At 48.2% G+C, this 15,990-nt stretch overlaps 1 non-coding gene across 1 annotated transcript; it reads right to left on the bottom strand.

Annotated features, from left to right (window-relative positions):
- Positions 1–8,110: 8,110 nt before the first annotated feature.
- trnaq-cug lies at positions 8,111–8,183 on the bottom strand. Its single transcript has one exon. It is a non-coding gene; the product is annotated as a tRNA-Gln (tRNA).
- Between the last annotated feature and the right edge of the window lie 7,807 nt (positions 8,184–15,990).

Raw genomic sequence — 15,990 nt, 5'->3', positions numbered from 1 at the left:
AATGCCCTCCACCAACCTCAACCTCTCAGCCTGCTCCACCCTCTCCCTGTGTGCCTGAATCAATATAAATTCCCCCCTTACCACCACAGAGTCGGAAACACCCCCCCGTCTTATTCTGCTCCACATTATTCCGGATGGCCACGCTCATTCGCTCGCAGACCCCCTTATCCGTCAATAACCCCACATCCAACCTCCACTGTGGCTGCTGAGCCTCCCACTTAGCCACCCACAAGTCCACCCAATGTGGCGTGTGGTCAGAGACCACAAGCACTGAACCCTCTGATCCACCCACCACCACCAATAGCACCTTAACTAAAACAAAGAAATCAATCTGGGAGAATACCAGGTGCACGTGCGAGAAATACGAAACCTCCTTCACCCACGGCCTCCCAAACCGCCATGGGTTCAGCCCCGCAACATAAACCCCAACACATTCCTTTGCCTTGGCCGAAACATTCACTTAGGGCACAACAGGTCCAACCTCGGGTCCAGCACCGTATTAAAACCCACCCCTCCCCCACCCCATCATCAGCCGGTGCATGTCTGGGTCCAGAATATTTGCTAAAAACTGATGTGTTGGGCAGGCTGGGCCTATGTGGTCTGCGTTTGATGCAGTGTAGAGAGAGACAGGCTTCCAACACTTGATGAGATGCAACACAATTTTATTTAACATCTAAACTATTTTACATGTTCAACTGTGGGTTGACACTATGCTGACTTGACTGGAGACCTGAGGCTAGCCTGACTAGACTAACTGACTACCACATGGTGTTTGTACTAGTTGCTGCTCACGAGCTCTGACTGTCTCAGAGGCTGGATCCCAAGAGAGCGGGAAAACTGGTGCCCTCTGGCTTTATAGTGGTCGTGTCCTGTCTGGTGATTGGCTGCTGTGTTCTATGTGCTTACTGGTCATCGTGTGTGTCAATCACTGCCTGTCTGCTCTCCATTATATACATAGATATATATTATGACAAAAACCACCACAGAAAATCCACATTGTCCTATTTTGGGGCATGTACATTCACTTGCACCACAGGCTTCCCCTCCAGCTTTCCACTCACCGTCACAAACCTACACCCACCCCCCTCTGGGCCCTTTAGAATACTTCCAATCTCAAAAGCCGCCCTTCTATTGATAAACACCGCCACCCCCAACACCCCCCTTTCTTGTAGGGGTCACCTCGATCTTATTGAAACCGTCCGTCATTTGGCCAGGTCAGCACCCAAGTCTTGGTAAATCCTCAGCACGTTTCCTTTCCAGGTGCACTTTTTCATTTGCTTCACCCACTTCAGTATCTTCTCTTTGTCGAGGAGTCGATGCAGCCACACCACGATCGTGCTCGGCCACCGGAAGTCTTATATCAAATATCCTTAACGTTTCACTTAGTCAGTCTGGCCTAGATTTCAACCCAGTAGATATGGGTGATGTGGACTCGAGATGTACACTGGTGGCTTCCAGTAGTAAACAAATGGGTTTATTGATGAAAGACAAAAGCAGTTAAGTAACAGGCACAGAACATTATACAACAGGTCTGAACACTTCAGCTCCCTGGTCCATACTGCCTTGGATCCTGCTCCCAGGGTCCTGCACAAAGTCCCTTTTGGCCGGGGATTACGCGCTCCTGCACATATGGACCAGAGCCGGTTACATGGTCTGTGGAGCTTGCTCCCTTAAAGGGGCCGCGCTACCACATTTCTCCACCATTAGAGACAACAGAGAAAAGAGAGTCCCATCAAAAAGTAATTGGTCCGGAGAGCTCTGAGTCCCCCCAGACCTCCACAGCCCTGACACAGGCCCAGCACTCTTTTGGGAAACTGTCTTCCCGTTAACATTGACCACATAAGACACTGGCCCTGACTGGACCACAAACCATCCTAACCAAGGCGGACCTGAAACACAATTACGGACCAAAATTGGGTTTCTCATCTGGAACGACCTGTCATCTCTCTGCTCTGACCACTGACCCTTCTGGGAGGCCTGACATGCCTCCACCCTCCCTGCCAAATTTGGAAACACAAGATACAATCGGTTTCTCAACCAACGGCACATGAGCTGCTCACCTGGAGTGGTGCAATGAGGGATTGAGTTATACAACTGCAAAAGATTAGCCAACTGCTGGCGAAGGGGTGATCAGATTGACTTTTCATGGCATTCTTAAAAGCCCTCTCAGCCAGACCATTCGACGCTGGGTGGTAGGGGCTGTCCTCTTGTGTTGTATGCAATTTTATTGCATAAAATCTGGAAATCATCGCTGGTGAAGGGGACACCGTTGTCCGAAACAAATGTCTCAGGAAGTGCATGAATGGCAAACACGCAGCACGAGGCATCTATTGTGGCCGGCGGGTTGTGATCCCCATCTCTTGTACTGATAGCCACTTCATCTATAACACCTTGCCCAGAAACGGACCATAGTCAATGTGGACCCTGATCCACAGGCAACCTGGCCATTCCCAAGGGTGAAGGGAGGCAGAAAGCGGCAAAGATTGCTGCATTTGACAAAGGTGGCACTGTTATACTATTTCTTCAATGGCTTTAATGATATCTGGCCACCAGACGTAGATGTGCACAAAGATCTTCATCTTTATCTGCCCTGGGTGGGCATGATGTAGCTCTTGAAGGAGGGCCCCCCTCGTCTGAGGTGGGATGACCACCCGTGATCCCCTTATAATCACACCATCTTCACATGTCAACTTGCTCCGATGAGTAAATTAGGGTCTCAGCTGTTCAGACTTCTCATAACACCAGCCAGTGTGTATCATTTGTCTAACCTTTGAAAGAATAGGGGCCGGGATTCTCTGAAAATGGGGCTATGTCTCCATGCCCACCGGAAAATCGGAGCAAATAACTCCAGACTCTTTTCAAAAAGTCCGGAGTGATTCTCCGATTTCAAGAGGGATAGAGGGGCCCCGGGTGCGGCCCGCAGCTCCTGCTGCCGATACGGGGCCCTGCACTTCCGGCCGCGGCTTTGCGTATGAGCGCCGTGGCCGTTTTCGCACCAGTGCCCGTGCAACATGGTGGAGCCACACAGTGGGCTGGCGCGGAAGAAGATAGTCCCCCCTTGGATCGTGCGCGCCCGCCGATCGGTAGGCCCCAATCGCGGGCCCCGCCGTCGTGGAGATCTCCCCGCCCCTCCACCAGGACGGCCAGCGGGGCCGTGAGTCCAAGCTTCCGCCGGGTGGAACCAGGTTGGAACCATGCCAGCGGAACTCAGCGGGAACTCTGCTGTTCGACCGCGGAGAATCACCGCGGGGGCCTCTTTCAATGGGCCTCGACCGTGCACGCGTGGCTGCCGGCGATTCTCTGGTCCACGGAGAATCGTTTCCCGGCATCGGAGCCAATCGCGGGTCTGAGACCCCATTCTCTGGCCCCGCGCCAAGCGCGATTTTGGCGCGGAGACTGGGAGAATCCCGGCCCGGATCTTATTGGGTTCAACTGCGGATGTGCCCCACGGACTTGAGCAGAGTGTCTATGGAGTTTAAAGCGAGTATGATCTCCTGAGGTACAATTGGTGACAGAATACTCTTGGATAGGAGCAGGTGACTTAATGCATCCTCAGTAACAATTTGCGATCCAGGTCAGTGCTGGAAAGCATAGTTTTAGGCTGCCAACAGCAAGGCCCAATGCTGCACCCTTGCCATGGTAATGGGCAATATTGGCTTATCCTTTCTTAAAAGGCCCAGCAACAGCTTGTGGTCAGTTACTATGTTGAACCACCGATCAAACACATACTGGTGGAATTTTTTCACACCGTATATAACTGCTAAGCCCTCCTTCTCAATCAGGACGTAGTTTCATTCTGCTTCAGAAAGGGTCCTTGAGGCAAAGGTGATAGGGTGCTCCAAATCGTCTCCATTTTCTGGGATAAAACGACCCCTGCACCATAAGGGGACGCATCATATGTCCGTATGATTGGTTATCCCACGTCAAAATGCACCGTTTGAAGACTGGAAGCATTCCTTTTGGGGCTGTCTGTGTAATGGGGCCAATGTGGTAGTGAAATTTAAAATGAACCTTCTAAATAATTGACTCTCCCGAGGAAGGATTTACGCTCACTGACATTTTTGGGTGTAAGAATATCTCATATAGCCTTGACCTTTTCTTCCAGGGTACGCAACCCTGTCCCAACAATGCAAAATCCTAGGTATGTCACTTCTGAGGTCTAAAAGTAGATATTTAACATTTTAGGTGGACCCCTGCATTTCCATACCTCTTTAATACTTCCTTGAGGCTGGCCATGTGTTCATCAGGTGTAGTGCCAGTGACGAGCACGTCATCAAGGTAAACCATCACTTCCGGAATTCGCTAGAGGATAGTTTTCATCATGCCCTAGTTGCAGGTAGGCGTGGCTGAGATCCAATTTTGAATAGGTAAGGCCCCCCACCAGCTTAGCGTAGAAGTCCTCAATTCAGGGAATCGAATACAGATTGGCCTGGGCAGCCTGATTTATGGTCTGCTTATTGTCCCCACAAATCCTAATCGAATGATCAGGTTTCAGGACAGCACAACCCACACTGAAAACTGAACTGGCTTGATTATACCCAGCTCTTCCAATCTCTTTAGCTCTTTACCTTCTGATGCAGTGTATGTAGCACTGGTCTGGCTCTGAAGAACGTGGGCGCCAAATCCAGATTGACATTTATCTTGGCATTTACAGCTTTAACAGCCCAGTTCCTTGTGGAAGTCATCTACATACCTCCTTAAAACATCTTGGAGGATGCCATTGTACATTTTGAAGATTTTCAGCCTGTTGAGCCTAATCATCTGCCACCTGTCTCTTCCCAACAAACTGGGTCTATGTCTTTCCACGACAACCAAATGCAGATTGGCCTCCTGCCCTCTGTAGGCCACTGGGGTATTGGCTGTTCCAAGGATCTTCCCAGTGTATGTTGAACATTTTGCTGTCGTACTCTTCAAGCTTAAAAACTATGCTCCTTTGGATATTGGAAGATCCTCTGATCCATTGCAGTCACTGAAACCTCGGTGTCGACTTCCATTTTAGGGGGTTTACCATTTACCCTTTTAATCAGAGCCATCTTATTCAATTGGACTGCATTTGACCGAAGCATGGCATGCTTTTCGTCAGAGCTCTCCCCCATTATATTCGGTGGCACTGTGGACTGCTGCTACTGTTGGTTTTTATTTAATTGCCGCGCTTTGCCTCACGTGACAACATGCTTGAATGTGCCCCCTTCGGTGGCATTGGAAGCACACAATCTCACGGACATGACAGGTCTCCTGGGGTTGGTCACTGTCCGTGGGTCACTGTCCGTGTGGAGTTTGCACATTCTGCCCGTGTCTGCGTGGGTTTCGCCCCCACAACCCAAAAATGTGCAGAGTAGGTGGATTGGCCACGCTAAATTGCCCCTTAATTGGGAAAAATAATTGGGTAATCTAAATTTTTTAAAAAAAGGTTATGGACCCACAGAGCAGTTGATCGCGCAACATGTCACTTAGCACGGTCTCGAACTTACAGTGTTCAGCGAGCTGGTGAAGCTTGGCTGTGGAGGGTCAGACAAGCTCTTCATGGTCCCTCACTACAGAGTTAAACTTACGATGTTGGAGGATAATCGAGAGCTTTGGATTGAAGTGTTCTTTAACCAAATTGGCTATCTGGTTAAAGGTCTTCGAGTCGAGTACCTTCAGAGACGTGAGGTTTCAAATAAAATTATACATTTGGGCCTGCAAGCTGTTGAAGTATCACCTCACCTGTCATCCCATTTGCGGTAAAAAAGAAACAAAGTTGCTTGATATATCGATTCCAATTCTCAACTTTTTGCTCAAATGTGCCTAGTTTACCAATGATGGGCATTTCCACTCACAGTTTATATAACTCCGACGCTTGCTGGAGCTTCTCTACTTTCTCAACTGGTCCGTCCTTCCCCCCTCGATTCACAATGACTGCCAGCTGCGTTGCAAAACCTTTATCTCGTCACCAACATGGTGGTTTGACACATGCACTGGAGGTCTCCAGTAGTTAACAAAGAGGTTTATTGACGAAAGACAAAGGCAATTAAGTAACAGGCAGAGAACATTATACAACATGTCTTAACACTTTGGTTCCTTGGTCTGTACTGCCCGGGTCCTGCTCCCAGGGTCCCGCGCAATCTCCAAATGGGCCAGGGTTTGCACACTCCCACATGATTGGCCCCGAGTTGGTCAAATGGTCTGTGGAGTCTGCCCCCTTAAAGAGGCTGCGCTAGTGACTTAATATTTTCTTTTTTTTAAATTTAGAGTGTCCAATTTGTTTCTTTTTCCAATTAAGGGGAATTTAACGTGGCCAACCCACCTACCCTGCGCATCTTTGGGTTGTGTGGATGAGACCCACGCAGACACAAGGCGAATGTGCAAACTGCACACGGACATTGACACGGGGTCGGGATCGAACCCAGATCCTCAGCGCCATGAGGCAGCAGTTAATATTTTCAATCTTTGCTCAAAGGGAAATCTTACAAAATACTTTGTAGAATAATGCACTCAAACTTGTGGTATTATCATAACTATCGGCAGTGGGTTTGAGTAGGGTGATCATTGCTCGGCACAACATCGAGGGCCGAAGGGCCTGTTCTGTGCTGTACTGTTCTATGTTCTATATTGCTTGGGTTAATGTAGTGTTGAAAATAGCCACTAGAGGGAGCTACAGTTACAACTATATAAGGCAGTGGTTTACAACTATATAAGGCAGTGATGCTAGAACTTAGGGGAGGAGTGTTGCAGGAGATAGTTAGTGAAGGTCATAAGAACAGATAGTGTGAGTAAGGTTAGATTATACTTTATACTAGTAATGAGATTAGCAGTAGATGAGTGTAGTTCGGTGTTATTGATACTCTTAAGGACTACGTGTCAAAATCTAGTTTAGTAGTGTAAATAAAATCATAACTTTGTTTCAGTAAAAGCTGTTTTGTGGTCTTTGTGACCACTACGCCAACCATCCTGAAATAAGCAATACAAAGAACACCATAAAACTAAAGTTGGAAAGTTAAGCAGGACCAAAATAAAGAGTATCTGAATTTTTCTTCTAAAAATGCAGATATCCATTTTATGAGTAATCTAATACTTATATTCCTGACATCTCCTACAACCTCACCTGCCCCAGTCTTACAAACCAGCTGGATTGCTCATGTTTTTACTCAGTTCTTGGCTGGTTACTAGGTGGAATCCTTAGTAGCAATAAATTAGTGACTCCCCCAGGCATAGGGAAATAAAATTAATTGAATGTTTTCCTATGATGAATAACCAAATAATTAGAAGCGTTTTTGGGGAGAAATGCCGACAGCCAAAATCCACATGCACATGCTTATAGTCCTGTACAGTCCTGTGCATGCTATCCTTACAGACCCCTTGGGGGTCGGTTGGATCAGTTGGCTGGCTTGTGATGCGAAGCAGACTCAATTCTCGTGCCAGCTGAGGTTATTCATGAAGGCCCGCCTTCTCAACCTTGCCCCTTGCTTGAGGTTTGGTGACCTTCAGGTTAAATCACCACCAGTCAGCTTTCTCTCTCACAAGGCGAGAGCAGCCTCTGGTCCTCTGGGATTGTGGTAACTTTCATCCTTACAGAGCTGAATAGAACAAAGGATTTTTCCCCTTCCCTAGCTCAGGGCCACTGAGGATAGTTTTATAATCCTGTCTATCCATTATGTGAAAAACTGTTTCCCAATTTCATTCCTGAATGATCTAATTCGTATTTTAAGGTTATGCCCTTGTTCATGTTCTCTGAGTATAAAGAGAAATTCTGCTCAGGAATCGAACCAAGGTCTTAGATCATAGAATTTACAGTGCAGAAGGAGGCCATTCGGCCCATCGAGTCTGCACCGGCTCCTGGAAAGAGCACCCGACCCAAGGTTAACACCTCCACCCTATCCCCATAACCCAGTAACCCCACCCAACACTAAGTGCAATTTTGGACATTAAGGGCAATTTATCATGTCCAATCCACCTAACCCGCACATCTTTGGACTGTGGGTGGAAACCAGAGCACCCGGAGGAAAGCCACGCACACATGGGGAGGATGTGCAGACTCCGCACAGACAGTGACCCAAGCCGGAATCGAACCTGGGACCCTGGAGCTGTGAAGCGATTGTGCTATCCACAATGCTACCATGCTGCCCAAGAAAGGTTCCACCGAGATTTTGAACTCGGATCGCTGGATTCAGAGTCCAGAGTGCTCACCATTACACCACGGAACCCCAGCTAAGTAATCAACTTAAATATAGATTATTGATTGACTTTCAGATTGGATTGATCTGATGAAAGGTCATTGGTCCAACTTTTTGCTCATCTCCATGCTGACATGCTGACGGTGCAATCACAGACAAAGAGCAGGATGCAGATCACACACAAAAGTAAAGGATTGCCCAGCATGGGGGAATCATTGTATTAACTGCAAAAAGTAGAATTGTTTCCTACACAGGTGTTTGGTGAGAGAAAAGCAAAACAAACCTCTACAGGTGGCCACTGGAGAGCTATCAGCAGATGAGTCTGATGAAGAACTATGGCGGGATTCTCCATCGCCCGACGCCAAAATCGAGAACGGCGATCAGGCGGAGGATGGTTCCTGACGATGAAATCGGGGCAGGCACCGATTTGACACCGGTTGCCGACTCTCCGCCTCCTCCAAATTGGCATCATCGGGACACGCGCTGCGCACAGTCACAATGCCTTTTGCGCGTCATCACCCGGCCTACCCACAATGCTCCACCTCCAATGGACTCGGTTCCCGAAGGCGTGGGCCACGTGTGGTTCCAGGGGATAGAGTGCGCCGAAAAGACGCCACTGGTGCACCGTGTAACACAATGACCTTCATAGATCTGTGTAAAATAGCTCATCATGGAGATCCAAAAATTAAACCCTCAGAAGAAGGACCTAAACTATATAATGGCACGATGCCTATACCTGAAGAACAAATTAGTCTGACAGCTCACGGCAATGGCAAGAAGGAAGACCTAGATTCCCAGATCATAGACAGGATACAACAGCCCCTCATCACAGCTGCAGCAAGTCTAAAGCTAGGGCTGGTAACCCTGAAAGTGCCAACAGAGAAAGGACAACAAAAGACCCCAGAGGGAAGGGAACAGAAGACTCCAGATCGAGTGAGACAGGATACCTCAGAGCGAGGGAGACAGAATACCCCAGAGTGAGGGAGACAGGATACCTCACAGTGAGGGAGACAGGATACCTCACAGTGAGGGAGACAGGGGGTGCAATTCTCCCATCGGAAGACTAAGTCCCGACACCTGAGTGTTTCACTCCAGCATCGGAGGCCGCTCCCAGCCCCCTATTCTCCCGCCTCGGGGGGCTAGGAGCAGCGACGCGCCATTTACGTGCGCCGGGCCTTGGCGCCGCGTAAATGACGCGGCCGGCGCTGCATAAATGACATCACCAGCGCATGCGCGGTTGCCGTCCTCCCCGCGGCCGCCCTGCAAGAAGATGTCGGATGGATCTTGCGGGGCGGCGGAGGAAAGGAGATCCTCCTTCAGAGAGGCCGGCCCGGCGATCGGTGGGCACCGATCGCGGGCCAGACCCCTTTTGAGGCAAGAACACCCCCCTCCAGCGGCCAGCCGTGAATCTCGCCGCGCCGGTTTGGGGGTGTGGGAGAATTGCGTGCGGGTGCTGGGGCGGCGTGGCGAGACTCGCTCGGTGCCCCGGCAATTCTCCCACCCGGCGTGGGGGGGGGGAGGAGAATTCCGCCCAGGATACCTCACAGAGACGGAGACAGGATACCTCACAGCGAGGGAGACAGGATACCTCACAGCGAGGGAGACAGGATACCTCACAGCGAGGGAGACAGGATACCTCACAGTGAGGGAGACAGGATACCTCAGAGCGAGGGAGACAGAATACCACAGAGCGAGGGAGACAGGATACCTCAGAGCGAGGGAGACAGAATGCCTCACAGCGAGGGAGACAGAATACCGCAGAGCGAGGGAGACAGGATACCTCACAGTGAGGGAGACAGGATACCTCACAGTGAGGAAGACAGAATACCTCAGAGCGAGGGAGACAGAATACCGCAGAGTGAGGGAGACAGGATACCTCACAGTGAGGGAGACAGAATACCTCACAATAAGGGAGACAGGATACCTCACAATAAGGGAGACAGATACCTCACAGCGAGGGAGACAGACCCTACTCTCCACCACACCCACATTCCACCCCCCACCCACCACCACACCCACGCAGCATCCTCCGCTATATCATCCTCCCCCCTCAAACCGGCATCAAGCCAACAGTAGCCCCTACAGGGGGGTACCAGACAGGGGAGAGCCAGAATGTACTGCGGTAAGGGCAGCGCCAGCCAATCGTTCCCTGCCAGCATCCAGTACCCCCTGTTTACTGCGGTGAGGGGTCCCCCTCCAGTCTTCCCCCAGCTCTTGGCAATTATGCGCAACATTCTCCTGGCGGTGGGGGGGGGGGGGGGGGGGGGGGGGGGGAGGGGGTGATGGCAGGAAACTCACAGTGTCAGATGCTTCAACGCACGCATCCCAGGGCTGGACATCTGGTGGCTTCACTGGCCAGGACACCCGGCCATGGCAGCAAGTATGGATGCTGGCATATGGTGCAGGGTGAGGGTTCAGCCGCCCTCCAGGTGGGGAGGGATGGGGTTACCGGTGGGATGGAGGTCAGTGCCAGGGGCACAGTGCTGCCTACTCACCCTGGCCACCCTGAGGAGATTGTGCTGATTAATTCGACATTGCTGGCCGGTCCGGGCGGTGCAGCCCATGGCGCTGACCACCTCTGCGTGTAGGCCTGGCAAACGGTGGTGGCTGGCAACCTCCTTCCCGGGCTGGGTATAGGGTCACTGCCTCTTCCCTGCAGCATTCAGCAGCATCTCCAGTTCCGTGTCGGTAAATCTCGGTGCCACGTATCTTGCTGCCATCTTGTTGGCTGTGATGGTGTTTGTGGGGAGTGATGTGTGTGCATGCGGCTGCCTCTTGTCGGCCTCCTCAGTGTCAATCCCAAACCCTGTGAATGTGGCACCCGTTCCCATTGGAATTGATTTGTGTTCCGCGTGGCACCAGTGCTAGCCCCTTAACAGTTGTTGAATTGGTACAGGTGTGGCAGCAGTTTTGCTGTCGTAGAACTCCATTAATCCTGCCCCGGCGTCAACACTTAGTCTCAGGAATGGAGAATCCAGCTGACAATGTTTTGGCCTCAGCTTCTATCGTGAATTCCACAGGCTCACTATTCTCTGGGTAAAGAAACTCTTCCTTATCTCCGTCCGAAATGGGCTACACTAATTTTTAATAATTTTAATAATCTTTATTATCACAAATAGGCTTAAATTAGCACTGCAATTAAGTCACTGTGAAAAGCTCCTCCTCCTCACATTCCGGGCTCAGATTCTGTACACACCCACCATCGGGATCATCCTTCCTACATCGACCCGCTCTAATCCTGGTAAAATGTTATAGGTTTCTATTAGAGTCCCCTCATTCTTCTGAACTGCAGCAAATCCAATTCTAAACAATTCAATCTCCCCTCATGTGTCAGTCCTGCCATCCCATGAATCAGTCTGGTAAATCTTCTCTACACTCTCTCTATAGCTAGAATATGCTTCCTCAGATAAGGAGACCAAAACTGCACACAATATTCCGGGTATGGTCTCACTGAGGCAGCAAAACATCCCTGCTCCTGTGCTCAAATCCTCTCAGTATGAAGGCTAACATACCATTTGCCTTCTTTACTGTCTATAGCACCTACATGCTTAACTCAGTGACTGGTTTACAAGGACACCCAGGTCTCATTGCGCATTCCCCTCTCTTGATTTGCACCCATTCAGATAATAATCTGTCTTCCTGTTTTTGCTACCAAAGTGGATAACCTCACATTTATCCACATTATACTGCATCTGTCATGCATTTGCCCACTCACTCTAAATGTCTAAATGACACTGAAGCATCTCAGTATCCTCCTCACAGCTCACCCTCCCACCCAGCTTTGTGGCAACTGCAAATTTGGAGATATTAAATTTATTTCCTTCATATAAATCATTAATATATATTGTGAATAGCTGGGATCCCAGAACTGATCCCTCCAGTACCACACTAATCACTGCTTGCCATTGGGAATGAACTAATCAATGTACTGTTCAATGGTCTCATTTTCACCCTGAACCCAAGTGTTGAACACATATTGTTCATATTTAACATTCACATCGGGTTCAAGATGTGTGATCAAGCATTCAAAATCTCAGCTATCAGCTTTCTTTGCTTGTCAGTTAGACTTAAAGCAGAAACATTAGGTGCGATTTAATAGTCGTTTTGTGCTTAGGTGGGAGCACGACACAGCCAGTAAATCACAGAAGAGGCCAAAATCATGAATTGCACCGGGTGCCGAACATGTTTGCGATCTAACCGGTCTGCTCCCATTGGCGAAATCAAGATCCCATTGTAGCATGGCGAGAAACCAATAATCACCATTTTAGTCAAATCTCCATACAATTAACGGGAGTGACCCTCTATCCAACGGTCCCCAGTGATCTAATGGTCTTGGGCAATCGATTATTACGCATGATGTCATGAGCGTCATGATGTCAGAAGACACAGACCATGCTCACTTAAAGGGAAACAGCCCGAAAATTCAAAATAACAGTCTTAAAGGCACAAAACCCAAATATTTTATCTCAAAAGACACATTGCCTGAATTTCAACCAGCAGTTGAAAATAACTTCCACAGCACCCTGGAACAAGCAGTTTGCAGCATCCAAAGTGAAGAGCAGAATAACAAATCCGAAACAAAGAAGATGATTTTTTTTTTGAAGAATACTATTCAGACAAGGCTGAGTTATTCGGCTATGATGATCATAGCATCAGCAACACGGTTGAGAAGCTCAACACGACTCTACTCATGGTAGATGAATCCAATACCATGATGCAATGGCAGATCTTTGATACATTGGATGTTAGCAACCTGCCAAATAGCCAAGAAGAAAACAACGTCACACAGAGAGTACAGAACGACTCCGTTGAGAGAGCACTGATCATCTCCACCGAGAGAACACTGCACGACTCCACACAGAGAGTGATGAAAGACTCCACAGAGAGAACAATGCACACCTCCACAGATAGCTCGTTGACAGACTCCAGAATGGAAGCCATTAAAGACTCCAGAGCAACAACCAAGCATGAAGAAGAATATTAAAGTCTACCCCGCTCATTTGACCAACAAAAAGAAGACTATGAAGGTCTATCTACATTATTTGATGAACAGCAAGAAGACAATGAATGTCTAACCACTGTATGTAAGAATAGTGTCACAGTGATCATAATCAGCATACAAGATGTGCAAGATCACAGCGAGACTGACAGATCTCAGCTCATCTGTACAAAAGAACTTAGCAATCTAAGTAAAACTACACATGAGTCCTGTGAGACCTCATCTACTCTTGACAACCTACAAGAACCTGAAATCTTGAAGACGTTGACTCCAGAAGAGGAGCACCAAGAAATCAAAGAGGAATCAAATCAACCAGAAATGACTGATGTCACCAAGATCAGTGCAACATCAGATCATTCACACAAACTTCAAATTGAAAAGCTCAATGAAACATCAGATACCACAAAGGACACTGATACCAATAACTTTGAGAATGATTCAAAGTATCCACAAGGAACAGTCATTGAGCACAACAAAAACAACAATAACAAGCACAACAACAAAAACAACAACAGAAACAACAAATACAACAATAATGAAACAACAACATGTACACCATGGTACAACTCTGAACATGAAGGATAATGTAACAGCACAGTCCAAAACAATGGCAAGAGTACAAACATAACATGGCATGACAACGAATCTCACAAAGTCACATTTGCTGCAAAACAAACAAGCAAACCAGTTTTCACGGCAGGTGACATACAGAATCAATATTGCAAGCACAGAAAAAAGTCCATGTCAGACAACAAAAGAGATTCAACCATTCAAACACCTCATCGTGACTTGTTGGTTACTTAAACACAAGAACACTGACAACGTTCACAAAGACATTAAAATATCAACATCACCACTTCAACAGTTAAGAAGATCGAGCAGAAGAAAAAAGAAACGCAACCGACTGAGCTTATAAAGATTGGACACATAAATATTAATTGGCTTAGTATAATTATCAATATCGTCACAACTTGTACAGATATACGTATCATCATTTAGCTACCTATTTTGTACAATTTTCTTTGAAACAGTACAGAAATTATGCAAAAGAAAAAAGGGGGGATGTAGTGATCTGCATATCTGTATGTACACAAGGGGTTAATGTATAAATATAACAGCTAAGTAATCACTAGAGGACAGAACTAGAGACAGGTATAAATAGACAGACTCAAGCCAAGATCCGCCTCTTCGCAAGGGCAGGGACCAGTGACCACAGGTAGACAAAGACAGCTCAGCACAGGTGTAGCTAATCCTAAGTATGTCTTATTTAATCTTGTTCATGTAACATCTACTTTAAGCATTGGAGAGAGAACAAATTCACAGTTAATTTGTCAACGTTACTCAATAAAGTATTTGCTCTAATTGGAAGACTACGAGTGGTAATCAACATCAAGTTGAAGATCATCCTGGCAAGAAGCAAATGAGTAACATATATTGCAGCAAGCAATGTAATATTACTATTAAATGTAGTCATAATAGAGGATGCGCAGGACTAGGAGTTCGCACCCTCCCAGGGTCTGTGTACCCTGACTCCAAGGAGATGGGCCTGTGTCGACACTGTCAGTGGGTCACAGTCAAGGGCAAGAGAGCGATGATAACCCGTTGAGAGCTGAGCGCTGATGCTTCTCATTCAATGCCATATTCTGACCCCTGTCTGTCGGCTGAGTGCTCGCTCACACCCATCAGCTGCACATAGTGTGTCGAGGGTGTGGGGGGGAATGGGGACTATGGAGGAAGAGTGTGGGGGTATGGGGAGTATGGGGGGACAGCATGCGGGGTGGAGAGCATGTGGGGTGGGGATGAGGAGTATGGGGGATGGGGAGTATGGGGGATGGGGAGTATAGAGGGAGAGTATGGGGAGGGCTGGAGAATATGTGGGGGGGGGGGTCAGGGGGTCGTGGACCGGTGCAAATCCACCCAAGCTGCCCACTGGACGCCGTTGACCTTCTTGCAGCTCTGGTTGCCAGTCCTCTTGGTCACGCTCTGCAAGCTGATTGCCGCGGCCTTTTTATCCAAGGCTGCAGTGGCTGTCCTGTGGCTGACACTCCATGACCCTCGGGGGATCAGATCATCCTTTCTGGCCTCTACCACTTCCAGTACTCTGTCTTGGCAGTATGGCTACGAGGTGAGTGGGTTGGCTGTGCAGGAGGGTTTAAATGCTGCTCTCATTGATAGCAGGGGTCTGGCGAGGCAGTCCCAGTGAATCAGCTGGTGGGACCATGATTTGAAGTGACAAGCCTGTAGGGCCTCGTTAAGTGGACCAATTAACATTTTACAGCAGTAAAATGTTAGCCTCACTAGGCTGAGCGTTGGGAGGCTCAGGGAAGGGAAACTGTTACCACACTTAGAAACATTTTGGTTAAATCACACCCATTGTAACAATCCCTCCTCCCCAGCAGTGTTGGGAGTGTGGCTACTTTGGTTCAGGCTGGTTAATTGATTCTGTTGCAATCTCATAGTTTTGCCATTGTAAGTGGGAAACTGCCAGTTTTTCTCCATGTCACCGTTCATTTCGACTGCAGATGGAGGTGGAAAATTTACTTGAAACCAATGGGGCTGGTTTAGCTCACTCAGCTAAATCACTGGCTTTTAAAGCAGGCCAGCAGCACGGTTCGATTCCCGGACAGGCGCCGGAATGTGGCGACTAGAGGCTTTTCACAGTAACTTCATTGAAGCCTACTCGTGACAATAAGCGATTGTCATTTCATTTCATTTTTTTTCATTTCATTTTTGTACTCACTCATTAATTTACTTGCAGCCTTTGATTATGCTACGTTTGTCCTTTCGTGCCTGGTTTTCTGTTGTCCGTTTTAATAGTGTCTGCAGCTTTGAACTTTT

Source organism: Scyliorhinus canicula, chromosome 7 (genome assembly GCF_902713615.1).
Source record: "Scyliorhinus canicula chromosome 7, sScyCan1.1, whole genome shotgun sequence".
Classification (NCBI taxonomy): domain Eukaryota; kingdom Metazoa; phylum Chordata; class Chondrichthyes; order Carcharhiniformes; family Scyliorhinidae; genus Scyliorhinus; species Scyliorhinus canicula.
This window is presented reverse-complemented; position numbering and strand designations above follow the sequence as displayed.